Source organism: Tachysurus vachellii, chromosome 3, assembly GCF_030014155.1.
Source record: "Tachysurus vachellii isolate PV-2020 chromosome 3, HZAU_Pvac_v1, whole genome shotgun sequence".
Taxonomy (NCBI): domain Eukaryota; kingdom Metazoa; phylum Chordata; class Actinopteri; order Siluriformes; family Bagridae; genus Tachysurus; species Tachysurus vachellii.
In genome coordinates this window covers 5189879-5206670 of record NC_083462.1, presented here as the reverse complement: position 1 = coordinate 5206670, position 16792 = coordinate 5189879, and the positions used below count along the sequence as shown (strand labels likewise).

The 16792-nt window shown below is 39.3% G+C and overlaps 1 protein-coding gene across 2 annotated transcripts in view; it reads right to left on the bottom strand.

The window, feature by feature from the left end:
• Nucleotides 1-14424, bottom strand: part of scn4ab (sodium channel, voltage-gated, type IV, alpha, b) — a 49468-nt gene extending 35044 nt beyond the window's left edge. Inside the window, exon 1 of one of the 2 annotated variants that reach the window (XM_060865467.1) lies at nucleotides 14295-14424. The gene's annotated coding sequence lies outside the window, so the exon portion shown is untranslated. Of the gene's footprint in view, nucleotides 1-4520; nucleotides 4537-14294 lie in introns of those variants that run through there. The other variant, XM_060865466.1, reaches the window with a different exon arrangement.
• Between the last annotated feature and the right edge of the window lie 2368 nt (nucleotides 14425-16792).

Below are 16792 nucleotides of genomic sequence, written 5' to 3'. Positions count from 1 at the left end.
TAAAATAAATAGTAATAATAATACAAAAATACTGCCTTTAAGTCATGCAACTTAACTTTCAGAACTAAAAGATTCTAAATCTACAGCTCAGGCATAATATAAGCCTTTACTGTCTAATTTGGAATGTTTGTGGTACTGTAATTAAGAGGCAAAAAACATGGACAGGAACTTGGACCTAGAGGGCATGCATGGTTTCACACCAAGTGCTTTAAGCATATATATATTAATCATAATATAAAAGTCTCTCTCTCATCATGTGTGTGCTTTAAAAGTCTTTAAAGGAACATGTGATGGCAACAAAAAAAGGTAATAACATGCTCAGAACTGAGGCTTGTCCTGTGCTTTGAAGCAATGTTTCCTACTGCTGAAAACATGGACAAAACCTGGACATTTTCTGTCGTTTTCTCCTGTTTGTTTCTTCTCTTTGCTCATTGACATTGTTATCGCGCCCTTACATTTTGCAGCCCGCACACGCCCTCAAATCAAAAGACCGCTAACTCCTCGCGTCTCCTTCCGCTTTTATGTAAGCGCGCTGTCATACACACACACAGACACACACAAAATAATTGCACCAGAACGTGACGTGAGCTTTGAAATGAATTAAAAGAATCTTCGAGGCAGAGGAATTTGCCTCGAACAATTTTTGTAATCGAGTTGTACGAGGAATCGTTTCAGCCCTAGTTATAATATCAAAAAAAACCTTCCATACTGGCGAGCTGACTTTTCCTCTTTTATTTACAATTTCCTCGCTCTCTGCGGCTCATTTTCTGCTTATCAGTCACCGGTTACTGAAGAGGAATCCAGCACCAGCACGAGACAACGATATGGTGCAACCAAAATGATACTGTTACATGATTGGCTGTTAGAGTGTTAAGCAACTTGCAACTTGCATTTGTTAATGCAACCAAACTTGCTTCGCAACCTCTGTTTTCTTCCAACGAAGAATAAAAAATAACGAACGTCACATTTTTTATCGATATCGATCACGTGTCTATCGCGATACATATCGTTATCGTTTTATCGCCCAGCCCTATATGTCAGTTATGATAAAATAATCCTGGAGCCCCACAAACTGTTCTCATGCTTCGGTATCAACCTGACTGAAGACATGAATAAAAAACTGAGGAAACGGGAAACATCTAAAATATTTTACCCTTATATTTCACCATATATTGTATAAATTTATATTGTAATTATTTGTCATGTTAAATGGAGATTTAATTGGAGGTTCTTCAAAAGAAATGAAATAATTTAATTTAAAATCAATTTAATTTAAAATTAAGTACAGATATTTGTGTGCAAAGTGTGTGTTTTTTCGTGTCAGATGTTCAGATTGCACAAAAACTCACTTCTTCTTGAAGTGACACAGGATCACAGGAGTTAAAGAAACAGAACATGGAGGTTAAAGGATTTCAAACATCCTTCGAGGTGTTCGCCGAAGCAGGAGCAGCTGCTGCAGCCGATCACACTCTGCCTCGGTGTTCAGTTACATCTCTACAGATGACTCGACTCATTCCACACTCATTTCGGACTCAACTCATTTCAGCTTCGCTCTCACTTTTATCGGCCCCGCCCATGTCAGAAAAGCCACGCCCACTTTCAATTAAAGTTCATAGATCGTTATTACTCGATCGTTGATCATTATTAATCAATAGACATGAAGTCATAATTTGTAGCATAATCTGTGCTAGATGTGCTTCACAAAATTAAAAGAAAATAATATATATAACATGAACATAACCACTGTTCAGTCCTGTAGAGAAGGAGCTCTCGATTCTCTTCACTGTCACTCTATAACAGAGTGGTGGTATGGAGTGGTGTACAGGCAGCAGGGTTAGGACTGAGGTGTGTGAGCAGTGAGTGATATACTGAGTTCAGATCATGTTTCATGCCGTCTGCCAGACAGAAGACTGACCAGATTCCCACAACTATAGAGCTTCAATGCGCCATTCCAGTACACACACTCTAATACAATCCATCCATCCATCCATCCATCCATCCATCCATCCATCTTTCTATCTGTCAGTCTGTCAATCTGCCTATCTAATTATCTGTACTATCTACTGTCAAAATACTTATTATGTCGCTTTGTAGAAGCCAACATTCTGTTTTCCTATTTAAGCTTAGACAAAAATTTATCAAGAGTAACTCCTCCTAGGGCTTTCGAGCCACATTCACCAAATTCGGATATGTTGTAGATCCTGGTCTGAAGTTTGTTGCTATTACTTTTCTAAGCGATCCAAGTACCGGTACTTCTGGTACCGGGTCTCAAATTGGCCTTTTTTCCCATAGACTCCCATTATAAACTTTGGAGGTTTATAACTCGGCAAGGTCTCGAACTATCTACACCAAACTCGGCCAGCTCCTTTAGGGTGATACTCTGAACAAAGTTTTAAATTGGTGTACCGACTGGCCTTTCGATTGTCCCACAGCCCCACCCCCAATATATGCAAAATCGAAAAACTTTTTACAACATGGGCATGTGACATATCAAAACACTCAGCCCAATGAGGGGAACTTCCTCACGGGTATTCGGATGACGTCACATGCTCGTCTCTACTTGCCTCCAAATGTTTTGGCACCCTAGCTTTCTGTCCTCTTGCCTCCAAACGTAACACTGATCCTTATGTCCACTCGCCTTCAAAAAACCTTTGCGAATACTTGCTTTGTCAAAGCCAACATCAAAGTTTGTCATGACAAACTTTACAAATCTAGTTATAAGTTATTTTTGTCTGTCTGTCCGTCTCTCTCTCAACCCCCCTCTCTCTCTCTCTCTCTCTCAACAATCCCCCCAACACACACACACACACACACACACACACACACAGTGCTTCCCACTTCATACACTAGCTCTGTATTTTGTTGTGAATATTTACATTGATCACATTCCTAAAATGCTGTCCTTGTCAATCTTCATGTCAGCTTTAGGAATTTTTCAAATTGGCTGATCAGACAGACAGATAGTCAGACAAGCTGTAATAAACAAGGACAAATGACACGAAAATAAGCGCTTGTTGCATCACCACACCATTAGCGCCGTAGCATTAGCTCGTGTTTGCTAGCTCTCTGTGAGGATACAGGAGTTCTGTGTGTGTGATATACACTAGGAGCTGTGCTCTAGTGTGTGTTATATACACTAGGAGCTGTGCTCTAGTGTGTGTTATATACACTAGGAGCTGTGCTCTAGTGTGTGTTATATACACTAGGAGCTGTGCTCTAGTGTGTGTTATATACACTAGGAGCTGTGCTCTAGTGTGTGTTATATACACTAGGAGCTGTGCTCTAGTGTGTGTTATATACACTAGGAGCTGTGCTCTAGTGTGTGTTATATACACTAGGAGCTGTACTCTAGTGTGTGTTATATACACTAGGAGCTCAGACTGTATGTGTTATATACACTAGGAGCTGTACTGTGTGTGTTATATACACTAGGAGCTGTACTGTGTGTGTTATATACACTAGGAGCTGTGCTCTAGTGTGTGCTATATACACTAGGAGCTGTGCTCTAGTGTGTGTTATATACACTAGGAGCTGTGCTCTAGTGTGTGTTATATACACTAGGACCTGTACTTTGTGTGTTATATACACTAGGAGCTGTACTGTGTGTGTTATATACACTAGGAGCTGTATTGTGTGTGTTATATACACTAGGAGCTGTACTGTGTGTGTGTTATATACACTAGGAGCTGTGCTGTGTGTGTTATATACACTAGGAGCTGGTCCCTTTGTGTAGCCTGCACCCCAAAGGGTCACCTGAGCCCAGTGAAATTTAAAGCATTCCATTAAAAACTGTAAAAATCTGATCCATCCAAGCTGACAATAAACAGGCGAGTGTGAGGCCAGTTGGCAGCATGCTCACAGCCTGTTTTCACTCCAGTCACTTGAGCGGAGGAAATGTATCAGTGGTGACACTCAGATTAACCCCATTGTGTTGACAATGGCCGTGCCGTTTAGCACCATCCCTCCGTTCCACGCTTCCACACTTATACAGAGGAAGAGAGACAACCAGAGGTCCATAAAAAAAAATCACAAATCACACGTAGTGATAAAACGCTCTATACATCAGGTTTAGGTGAGTGCTAAATGATTCGATCAGTCACAAGTTAATAACAATAAATCAGCTTCAGCACATCACCCTATCACTGTTTACTACAATAATGCACATTATATTATTAGATTATTTATTAGATTTAGATAGTTATAGATATTTATTAGATAGAGCTGTCTATATATTTACCTGTCTGTCTGTCTGTCTGTCTATCTATCTATCTATCTGTCTGTCTGTTTATAGATTTCAGCCATCATCATACTGTAGTCCAGTTGTTCTGTAGTTAACTCATACATACAGTTGAAGATGTTTTCCTGCTCAGATCTACTTCACACAGATACAAGCTCGAGACCAGACGCATCCATCAGCAGACGCAGAGCCGCTCGGAGCTGATAGTGTGACGCCACGTGAAGAGGCTGAAGATAGAGAGAGGACTTTATTTTTCTGTCTGTCTCCCTCTCATCACACTCACCTGTTTGACTCACTGCTGCTGTTATTTTCCTCCCCGTCTCCTTTCCTTCTCTCTGGTGTTCTGTCTTCCTCACTCACATCACACTCGTCTTTCCTGCAGTAATGCACTGCTCACAAAGATACCACTGATATGATAAGCCACAACTTAACATGAATAATTTGTGCAGATTAAAGGAAGTATTTTCCAGAACATGTTCAAAATGAATTAAAAATTATTTTCTTCTGATTTTCCTCTTCCTCTTCCTCAGTTTTGTCCAAACTGAAAAAATATCTTTGTATCTTCATTTGCGATGCTTTGTACAGAAACCTGAGAATCCACATTGGGGGAGAGATTTTACTACAAGGTGTGTTTATATGTTGATAAAGAACAGGGGAAATAATATTATAAATGAACTTGCTTGAAAGTTCGCAAATATTGTACGTTAAACAAAAATGCACCAATTAAAAATGGTGAGAGATTTTAAAAAATTTAAAAAAATTTTTAAAAGATTCAATAATTCTGTCAAAATGATTAAACGTAAAAGAAAACACAAATTTCCAAGTAACATTTACCACACATACTTTACTTTCTCTCTCTCTCTCTCTCTCTCTCTGTCTCTGTGTCTCAGTCTCTCTCTCTCGCTCTCTCTTTCTCTCTCTCTCTCTCTCAGTCTCTCTCTCTCTCTCTCTCACTCTCTCTCAGTCTCTCTCTCTCTGTCTCTCTCTCTCTGTCTCAGTCTCTCTCTCTCTGTCTCAGTCTCTCTCTCTCGCTCGCTCTCTCTCTCTGTCTCAGTCTCTCTCTCTGTCTCAGAGCAAGAGAGAGAGAGACAGACAGAGCGAGAGCGAGAGAGACTGTCTCAGTCTCTCTCTCTCTCTCTCTCTCTCTCTCTCTCTCTCTCTGTCTCAGTCTTTCTCTGTGTGTCTCAGTCTCTCTCTCTCTCTGTGTGTGTCTCAGTCTCTCTCTCTCTCTCTCTCTCTCTCTCACACACACACACACACACACACACACACACACACACACACACACACGCACACACACACTGTTCCCTGCAGAGTTTCATGTGTTCGGTGTAGTCTGTGAACACAGTGAAATGTGTAACATCATTGTGATTTGATTTTCTTCTCAGTTCTGTCTGTCTATCTGAAGGACGCTGTCAGATGTGTCTCCTGCTCGCAGTGAAACTAAGACCAGCGGTGTGCAAAATAATTCCCATGGTGACAAATTTCATCCCCACATGCGCAGCAGCGTCCTCTGTCTATCAGACACCCCCGAGTGTCCTTCGTCCTTCGCTGGAGAAGTGTCCTAGCAAGAAGTTGCAACTTCATCCAGCTAATCACACACACACACACACACACACACACACTCACAGTTTAAGTGTTGACAGCTGGAGAATATAGAGATCTATCTCCAAAGTCTAGTACTTTGTTTATGAGCTTTTCAAAGCTTTAATATGATTTAGTTTTTTATACTATTTTTATTTTTTTGAGTGCAGGTTGATGGAAGTAATTTCCTGAAGTTTTCCTTTTCTTTTACTATAACTGTATATAGTATTCTTATTTATTCTTTTTATTTATTTATTTTGAATTAATTTTTTTCTTTTTTTTTTGGAGGGGGGGGTGTTGATATTGTTTTTTTCTTGGGATTTTTCTTTTTCCTGTTTGTTATCTGAAACTCAAACTACAACTTGTGTAGAAAGAATTAAATTTCACTAACAATAAATGCTTTAATTACTAAAGATGGATTGTATTTAATTTTTTTTTCCTGAGAAATACTGTGATGTGAAGGTTTCTTCACCTATCGTGATATGATAATTTTAACATTTGGCAATAATAATAATAATAATAATAATAATAATAATAATAATAATAATAATAATAATAACTAGAACGTACATTTCCTGAAGAAAATGTGAATGGTGCTTGCACGTGGCAAATCCCAGAGGCTAGTCGAGACGAGCATGTGATGTCATCTGAATACTCTTGAGGAAGTTTTCCTCATTGTGCTGAGTGTTTTGATATGTCACATGTCCATGGTGTGCTAATTTTTTATTTTCACGTGACGTCATCAAAATACACGTGAGCATTGTCGTGAGCACCATTAATAATAATAATAAACTTTATTTTCTGTAGCGCCTTTAAAATTAGCATCTCAATGCACTTCGCAGAAGAAAAAGGAAACATACAATTATACAAATAATATGTAAGTAAGATATAAAAACACACCAAATAAGAACATACTATCAAAACAAGTAAGTTAAAAAAAATAAATTTAAAGTAAAAGCTACCCTAAAGAAATAAGCATAAGGGAGGATTTAAAGACACTAAAGGGACTCTGATTGCCTAATCCGAACAGGCAAGGAATTGCAGAGTCTTGGAGCTACAGAAGATCACCCATAGATTTTAAACAGGTTTTTTTGTTTAAAGGCCAGTTTATGATTAAAAGGCCAGTTTCCGAAGAGCGAAGAACATGCACAGGTGTGTAGGGGGCTAAAAGCTCAGTAAGGTAATGAGGAGCCAAACCATTCAAAGCTTTGTAGGTAAGAATAAGAACTTTAAAATCCACCCGGAATCTGACAGGGAGGACTGTAAGGACTCCAAGACCGGAGTGATGTGATTCCTTGTCCTGGTTCCAGTCAGGAATCGGGTGGCTGAATTTTGAACCACTCACTCACTCACTCATTTTCTACTGCTTATCCGAACTACCTCGGGTCACGGGGAGCCTGTGCGTAATCTCAGGCGTAATCTGGCATCAAGGCAGGATACACCCTGGACAGAGTGCCAACCCATCGCAGGGCACACACACACTCTCATTCACTCACGCACTCACACACTACGGACAATTTTCCAGAGATGCCAATCAACCTACCATGCATGTCTTTGGACCAGGGGAGGAAACCGGAGTACCCGGAGGAAACCCCCGAGGCACGGGGAGAACATGCAAACTCCACACACACAAGGCGGAGGCGGGAATCGAACCCCCAACCCTGGAGGTGTGAGGCGAACGTGCTAACCACTAAGCCACCGTGCCCCCCAATTTTGAACCAGCTGTAATTTATTTATTTAGGCAAACCTTATTTATAGTTATTATAGTTTTTAAATAATTTTAATTTCAATGATTTTTCCAGGCTGTCACACAGGTTGCAAAGCCAAGCGGTTGGTATACGTATATATGATATATATATGACTCGAGGATGAAACTATAAATCACTATTTCAGAAAAAAAATCACTGGTTGACCCTTCATCAGACTTTGCATTCCAAGAATCTCCAGAACTCTGGTGCACACGGACACACACTCACACACACACACACGCCAAGCACTGTTCAGCTCCTAAATGTCACAATCTGGAGGACAAGAATGAAAACACTCATCCAACACAGAGATCATTGTGGGAGACAAACGACAGAAATAAAATGTCTGTCGCTCACACAGCTTGTTTTCAACTCACTGTGAGAACGAGCCACACACTCGCATCACACAAGTCCTTTATTGATGTATTGTCCTCCCTGTTCTTGGAGGAAAGTCATGAGGAGGGAAGTAAAGGAGGTCAAGCTGATGAGAGACGCTGATATAAGTAAGAAGCTCCAAATTGATCTCTCAGTCTAATGAGGACCCCAGGGGGTTAGGAAACACACCCTACACACACCTCACACACTCGCTCAGGCTGTCCAAGAGCAGGGAATAGGGCAATACATTTATCTAGCAAAATAATCAGAACTAAATAAAATAACAAAATAACCATTTTAATAAATGTTGAATATTTAATCAGATCTGTGATTAAAGTTCATGTAAAATATGCAACACTGAGTTACGGTACATACACAAACATGTTCATGTTACAGATAAAAGTGTCCCAGTTTGTTTATGTTCAGACGTCACAGTCCAGGTTACAAGAAGTCATTCATTTTACTGGCCAGATTAAGGGCTGTGGTGGAGGGCTGTGTGGTGCAGGTATGTGGTGTTAAAAGTTGGTGGGGTTGGGGGGGGGGGGAGTTAAGGTGGACGGATGCAGTGTTAAGGGAGGCGGGGCCAGGTGGAGGGCTGCAGTGATCTTAGGAGGCGGGGCCAGATAGACAGCTGCATGATATACAGTTGAAGTGATATGAGGGGCCAGGACCAGGTGGGCAGTTACAGTGATATGAGGGGCCAGGACCAGGTGGGCAGTTACAGTGATATGAGGGGCCAGGACCAGGTGGGCAGTTACAGTGATATGAGGGGCCAGGGCCAGGTGGATACTGATCCGGATACGGAAATCACCGTTATTAATAAATATATTTTTCGCAGATGTCAGAATATGTGACATTTGGAAGGATATTTACTTTAAATTTTGACCACTGAATTTTAAGTCACATTGTGGTTCATAGTGTGTGTGTGTCTGTGTGTATGTGTGTGTGTGTGTGTGTGTGTGTGTATGTGCAACCCTAATTACCAGAGCAAAGATTATTCCCTCAACTCTCACTGAGTCTCCCATGAGTCTGTCTCGCTCTCTCTCTCTCTCTCTCTCTCTCTCTCTCTCTCTCTCTTTCTCTCTCTCTCTCTCTCTCTCTTTCTCTCTCGTGTACGATGTTTTCATAGATCCTCAGCCTCAACCTTTCAGCTCATGTTGCGTGTCTCTGGCTCTCCTTCACTCGAGTGTGAGGTCAGCCTTTGGAGCAGTGCAGTGGGGATTTGCTCTCAGGCTTACATTCTGTAACAGTGTAACAGTGATTTTTTTAATCTCACACTGTGTTATCTGAAGTTTTACTGCACTGCCACCTGAATGTCCTCTGGGATCAATAATCTATTTATCTATCTATCTATCTATCTATCTATCTATCTATCTATCTATCTATCTATCTATCTATGATTTTTTACTCTCTGTGCTTGTGTAATAGTGTAATGTGTGATTCGCTCTGGGATGTATAAAGTGATCCATTGCACTTATTTGTTTCTTGTTTCTTTTCATTCGTTCATTGTTTTGAAGTCTGAGTTTTATCCTGGTCTGTTGTTTTGCTTTTGAGAGGAATACAGAAGGAAACCTGAAGAAAACGAGGAAAGAACCAGACAGTAACCAGAGCTAGTGTAATGTAATGTAATGTAATCTAATCTCATTGAAAACCTTCTAGTCTGATCAAGCTTTTTAATTCTGTTTATTTGTTCAATGATTTCATTAATGAAATTTTCAAATAAAATCTATCCCTAATGAGCCAGAGCTGTGAGGAAAAAAAGGAAGTCGTCCTCAACTGGGTGACACCGGATAGTGTGTCTCAATCATTTCCCTTCTCTAACTGTGTACTATATGAGTATTAGATTATATTTTTATCTGTTGCTTGGAATAAATCTCACATGTGTTTACTTCTCTTGGTGGAAGTTTGTGAATACAGTATAACTTACAGGCTGTGTCTCAAACCACAGACTTTATAGAAGTGTCCAGTTCACTACAGCAATAAAACTCTAATTTTTGTGCAAGGAAATCAAAATTTAAATTTAAAGACATACAAAATCACGTGCAAAATTGTTTAAATAGCACATTGGAACGTCTGAAGGGCAACACGATTAAAAATAATTCGGATGGAGATCCAAGTGAAAGATAATTCTCCAAGTCTTTCTGATGAGACCTAAATTTAAACGGTCAGTTTTTTCCAGTCCTGTCGGTGATGTCACTTTTTTGGCTTACGGATCAAATACAATCCGGAGTCAGCGAGCGAAGAAGCAGGATCGACTTTTCTAAATTCAGACTTTTAGTTCTTGCACTTTTATGAAGGATAATGCAGGAAAAAAAAAAACAGGAAGTAGGTCCACCTTTAAAACCGTTGGCATGAGGTGTTGTATTTTACCGCAAAGTGTAATAATAGATTTTTGCTGTTAATCATAAACGTCAACGTGATTATTTTTGTCTTGCAGAGTCTAATTTTAATATATTATAAACACCATGGAGCTTATTGTGTTAAAGCAAGCATTTACAGAGAAAATATCAAATTTTTATAAAACATATAACATATAAAAAATATAAAGTTGTGTTAAGTTGTGCTCTAAAAGTGTTTAACGTTTTACTTCATGTCAATATGGATAGTTAAATACAAATACATAATAATTTTATTTATAATTCTTAACACTTTGTTTAGATACCTGATTTGAAATAGTCCCAAATTCTGATCGAGATCAGATCAGATCAGATCTGTGAGTAAAACATAAACTTTATCAATCCTGAAGGAAATTTGTATCAGTCTTTAGACGTAGAAGTCACTTATTATTACAGTTAAGCTCATTAAAACTTACGCTTTGAATTTAGAAATTGATTTTATTTATTTTTTTTCTTACTTTATATGTATTCATCGATATATCGGTTGTATAAATAATCTGGAAGATATGAAGAATGTAATCTAACCCTTTTGGGTTATGGGTACACTGGTGTTCCAGTCCGCCGACAAAAGGAAATGGACATTTTTAGTCATTCGGTATAAATAAATGAGTGATGTGTCTGTGAGTCTGATCTACTGTGAGTTAGGACTTGTGTGTTTTTCCCTCTGTTGATAATCTTACACTGAATTTTAGTGTTGAAGATAAATCTGAGCTGCATTTTAGATGAACAAACACTTGGAGCATCTCAGAGAGCAGAAATTGGTTTGATATCAATATTTACTCTGAAGATACAAACATCTGTGTGGAAAAAAACACATATAATTTCTATGAATATATCACCTCTGGTATTGTAGAGAAAATACAGAAATACTAAGGAATCACTACAAATTCTTAAAGTCCTGAGTGTCAACTTTCATATGAGGTTCATATTAGCACCACTGTGGAGAGAAACATGATGAAGATGTTCATCATCAACATGGACACAACAACAGGAGGAGGAGGAAACTCCATCTTTTGGCCATTGAGAAAATAAGGCATGGCTTCAGCAAAAGTGCCTTAGTTGCCTGAGAACATCATTTTAGAAAGCTGACTCCTGTCAGTCATTTTACTGACTCTTTGTGACAATAGAAGCCAGCTCATTAAGCATTAGAAATTTTTGAGTAGTCCATTTTAAAGGTGCTTTCACGGTACTATGGCACTATTTCACAGAGAGTGGGGTCAGTGAAGTGGACCAGGTGGTGGTAGAAATCAAAACCCCCTTTTATAAAAGTCACATTTATTACCTTTTTTTTAATAGTTATTACCCTGTTTGGCTGCTCAGGTGAAAAGAGTGTGTTTAATCCGAATCTTGATAACTCAGAAACCAAAGAAAGAAGAAAGTTAAGGAACAAACAGTCCTAATCGTACCTCATGAACCTTGATCACACATATTGCTCTGTGAAATTAGTCCCTATAAAATGTGTCTTACCTTAAGATAAAATATGAAGATTGACATTTTTATTATCTGTTTATCACTGAAGTATTACTTCGAATTAAGTCCAATTCAAAACATTATAAACGTCACATTTTTATATCAAAACCTTAACAGGAGTTATAAATACATCATGAAGATACCTGGTCATACTGTATGTTCTTCTCTGTGATATGTGTGTGTGTGTGTGTGTGTGTGTGAGAGAGAGAGAGAGAGAGAGAACTGAGTAAAAAGTGTCATAAACCTGCTCTAAACAAAATCACAGCTCAGGTTTCGTAGCATCAGCACTCCTTCCTAGACAATTTACATTTCCCAAGTAAGAGCCACTGCACCTAAATAGCAGCATCTTTCTCAGCAGGGCTCGATTTTGCAACAGGTGAATGCCTTTTCCATGTGTGAGTGCCTCTGTGCTCTGTCTTATGTTACTGTAGATCTCCGGCTATAACCATGCCAAGCTCTGCTGCGTGCCAGGCTACCAGATCACATATTCGTAGCTCACAAGGGGGAAAAACAAGAGCCACACATGGTTAAAGCACATGTACTAGTGGTCGTTTAGCATCACCTGCACATGGCGCTAGCGTGAAACACCTAAAAGTTACAGGAAAGATGTCAAAGCAGATAGTGGAAATGTGCGAGCCATGTGTGTATGCATGTGAGACCTTCTAAAAGGAGGTTTCAGACCTCTTTCACTGGGGTTTGGACAAGAACGTAATTGTTTACAGCAAAATGAGTGTGTGAAACATGATAACCACTAAAATATAGCAAAGAACACAGCAACAAGGAAGTGACATAATGTCTTAAAGATACGACGGCGCCCTGAGGAAAAGATACAGATTTAACCTCCGTCTGGAAATAAACACCTCCATGGCAGCGCAGTTTCAGTTCTCCTTTCAATTAAATAGAAAATTATTCGCACACGTCTGTGGAAACACGAAATCGCGACCGAAAAAATACACCGCAACCTCTTCGGTGTCATAATTAGAATGAACAGCATAAACACTAAACACTGCACCAGTCTGTTTATTACTGTGGCTGTTTGTTTAACACAACTGATATCTAAACACTAAACACTGTGCCAGTTCATTCAATACTGCAGGTGTTAATATAACACAACAGTTTCCTAAACACCAAATACTGCAACAGATGATTTGATATTTAAAGTGTTAATTTAATACTGCAGGTGTTAGTTACTGTAGTACAACAAAGCTGTTTTCGTTAAACACGGCAGATGTTTATACAGCTGTAACCTAAACACTATAAAGATACATTTAACATTTTGTGTTCTCTCAACGTAAAAAAAAAAAAAAAACACAACACTTATCTAAACACTAAATAATGTGATGTTTCCTTTAAAGCTGCAGGTGTTCTTTTAACACAAATGTTTTTAAAATGACATAAAAACTAAACACTGCAGATGTTTGTATATAAAGTTGGTGTTCAATCAATGGAACAATTACGTAAGAATTAAACACCTTACAGGTTTGTTGAACACTGCAGGTGTTAATTCAACACATCTGTTACCTAAATACTATAAACTGAACCGGTTCATTTAATACTGCAGGGTTTAATACAACAAAAAATTACCTAAGAACATAAAACTGTAATGGTTTGTTTAATATTTCAAGTGTTAAGTCAGACACTAAATTCAATAATGCAGGTGTTTATACAAAAAAAAGTAAAAAATTAACACTGGTTTGTCTAACACTGCAGGTGTTAATACAAAACAGCTGTTACCTAAACACTAAACACTGTCAATATACATTTAATATTGCAGGTGTTAATGGTAATATTTATTTTAGTCTGAATATAAACACCTACAGTATAAACACCGTGCGTTACATGTGCATCAAGTGAAAGCGAGAACATCATAATCAATACTGAAGTACATCACTGTTCAAACTGCAGTCGATCATCTGGTATTATTTAAACACTGCGTTAGTTGTGAGTCAACTGATTTATTATAGATTAGCTTATTACATAAAAGACAAAGAATGGTATTAAACTAACCTGATGTGTTTCTGTGAATCAAGAGAACTTTTGTACCTTGAACAGAATCTTTCATGTTTAATGGAAATCTGTAAATTCCTTTGAAATGGTTTTCATCAATGGAGCTCAGTAAACACTGTTAGACCTTTAATTCATTGTTAGAGCACAAGTTTTACAGTACTAGGGGTGTTAAAGAACTGATTGTACTGTACGGTACTAAGGTACAAATGTAGTACCTTTTTTCTAGGAGTGTATTAATAAAACTGTAGGCTATTAATTCATATATATTTCTCATTAGTGCCAGAGCATCAGGGAGCTCAAGGGTGCCAATACATTCAGATGCTCTGCTCAAAAGTGTGTAATGTGTAATTCGGGGATAAAGGGGGCTAAAGGGGTTATTAGTGTCTTACACACACACACACACACACACATACACACCAGCTCCATGCTGAACCTGAGAGCGCTTTTTAAAGTAATGAAACACCGCTCACTCTTTACCTTGTCGGTTAAACCCGTAGTGTCCGTTAAACAGCGGTGTTTAGGCCCAAGCTTCTTCACTCTCTGCGACTACACACTCGCGCTGAGCTACACTGAGTGCGCGAGCGTCTCCTCTACACACACACGCGCGCGCGCGCGAGTGCGAAACCTGAGAGTTTACTTCAGGTACCATCACCAACCATCTTGCATGCGCAAGCGCACACACACACACACAGATGCGCTTTCTGGCACTTTCCGGGTAACGGGAAGAGTACGGAAAAGGGAAACATTTTCTAGGCGCTGGTTCATTCGGGATAACCTTCAGGGATAAACACGCGCGCGTGTAAGCACACGTGCTCCACCATGCTTTCAGCAACACGCGCGCGCACACACACACACGTGCCACCAAGCTTTCAGCAAGTGTCAGCAAACACACACATACATACACACACAGCCATACTTAATGGATGGCAGCATTGAGGCATGTGTTGTGAGAGATTCTTTTCTAATAATGATATGATTCTGTGTGTTTTATTCGTTTTTTTATTCGTTCGTTTTATTCAACGGATGGTTTGTCTTCTAGGGTCAACAGACCTGTCTATTGACATTGTCTCAAAGCAGCTGTACAGAACATAAACATAGAACAAAAGGTTAATATAAAGAATAATATAAAGATTAATATAATTAAAAAAAAATCAAGATTAATAGATATATTTAAATGTGTATGTATTTATCCCACATGAGCAAGTCTGAGGTGACAGGCAGCAGTGGCAAGGAAAAACTGCCTTAAGCCCTATTCGGACGGGATTAGTTTTACCTGGGGACGTGGAGTAATGCAATTTTACCTCAGGACGTCTGTAATATTGATTGGCCAATTCGCACGGGACAAGACATCTCAGTAAAACTAGCAGAAGTGGGAGGGATAACTCGCTTTACGCACCACAGTAACCTCCTTGTTGTCATGTGCATATGACGTTGCTTCCTGTTATCACGTGCGCAAATAGACAACATGGCGCCTCCATGCTTGCAAAACGCGCCAAAAACTACTTTTAAACAGGACATGACGGAATTTTACCGTACATATTTACAGCGGGTCTATTCGGATGGGATTAGTATTACCTGAGGTAATTTTTACGGACCGCTTTACAGAAGGTAAAAGTCACCGTAATCTTTACTGACATTGTCCGTAACGATTACCGAGATGGCACATTCGGACGGGACTAAAATCACAGGGAAGCTCTGTTTACCCCCACGTCCCCATGTAATACTAATCCCGTCCGAATAGGGCTTTAGATGGTAAGGAAGAAACCGTGAGAGGAACCAGACTCAAAGAGGAACCCATCCTCATATGGGTGACACTGGAGGGTGTGATTATAAATATACAGTCTCACAAATGTTGTATTGATGCAAAAGATCACATGCAGTTCACATCTCCTCAATAGTATTGCAGAGTCCAACTGGAGCTGGTAGATCTCTACATCTCAGGATTCTCACAGAGTCGGCCTCATCTCAGTGGAGGTCCAAAATCTTCATCGCACGGAAGACAATCAGAGCTGGTACAATTTCTGGATGCCTCGGGATGGGTAGAAAGAGAGAAGCAGTGGGAAGTGGGAAGCAGTCCTAGTGAGAACTCTGGCAGCTGCATTTTACTATTTACAGTATGCAGGACAACCACCTAGTCATGCATTACAATAGTCCAGTCTAGAGGTCATGAATGCATGAACTAGCTTCTCAGCATCAGATACAGACAGGATGTTTCTCAGCTTGGCAATATTTCTAATTTGGAAGAAGGCTGTTTTTGTAGTATGGGCGATATGATTTTCAAAAGACAAGTTGCTGTCTAATATAACACCCAGGTCTTTCACTGTCGAGCTAGGTTAGGTTAGGTCAACTTTATTATCCCCGAGGGGCAATTTGTTTCACAGCCAGCAGAATCCATACAATCCCAAACACACAACAACAAACAGTACAGAGGAGAAAGAAAAAAAAAACTAGTACTACTAGTAACAGAACAATCCCTTGAATTGTGAGAGTTTTTGTGTACTGGTTTTTGGACTGATAAGTAGTATTTCTGTCTTATCAGAGTTTAACAACAGCTAATCCAATCTTTTATCTCTCTAACGCACTGCGTTAATTTTGACAATTTAGCTATTTCATCTGGTTTTGATGAGATGTATAACTGTGTATCATCAGCATAACAGTGGAAACTAATCCCATGTCTTCTAATAATGTTCCCTAATGGAAGCATGTATATCGAGAAAAGCAGAGGTCCTAGGACTGATCCTTGAGGGACCCCATAGTTAACTGGCAATAAACTGGAGGATTCACTATTTAATTCTACAAAATGGTATCGATCAGACAGGTAGGAGCTAAACCAGCTTAAGGCCTGTCCATGAATACCTGTGTAATTTTGTAAGCAATCTAGGAGAATGTTGTGATCTATAGTGTCGAATGCAGCACTAAGGTCAAGTAGAACTAATAGGGACATACAGTCTTGGTTCAAAGCTTGTGAAAGTTCA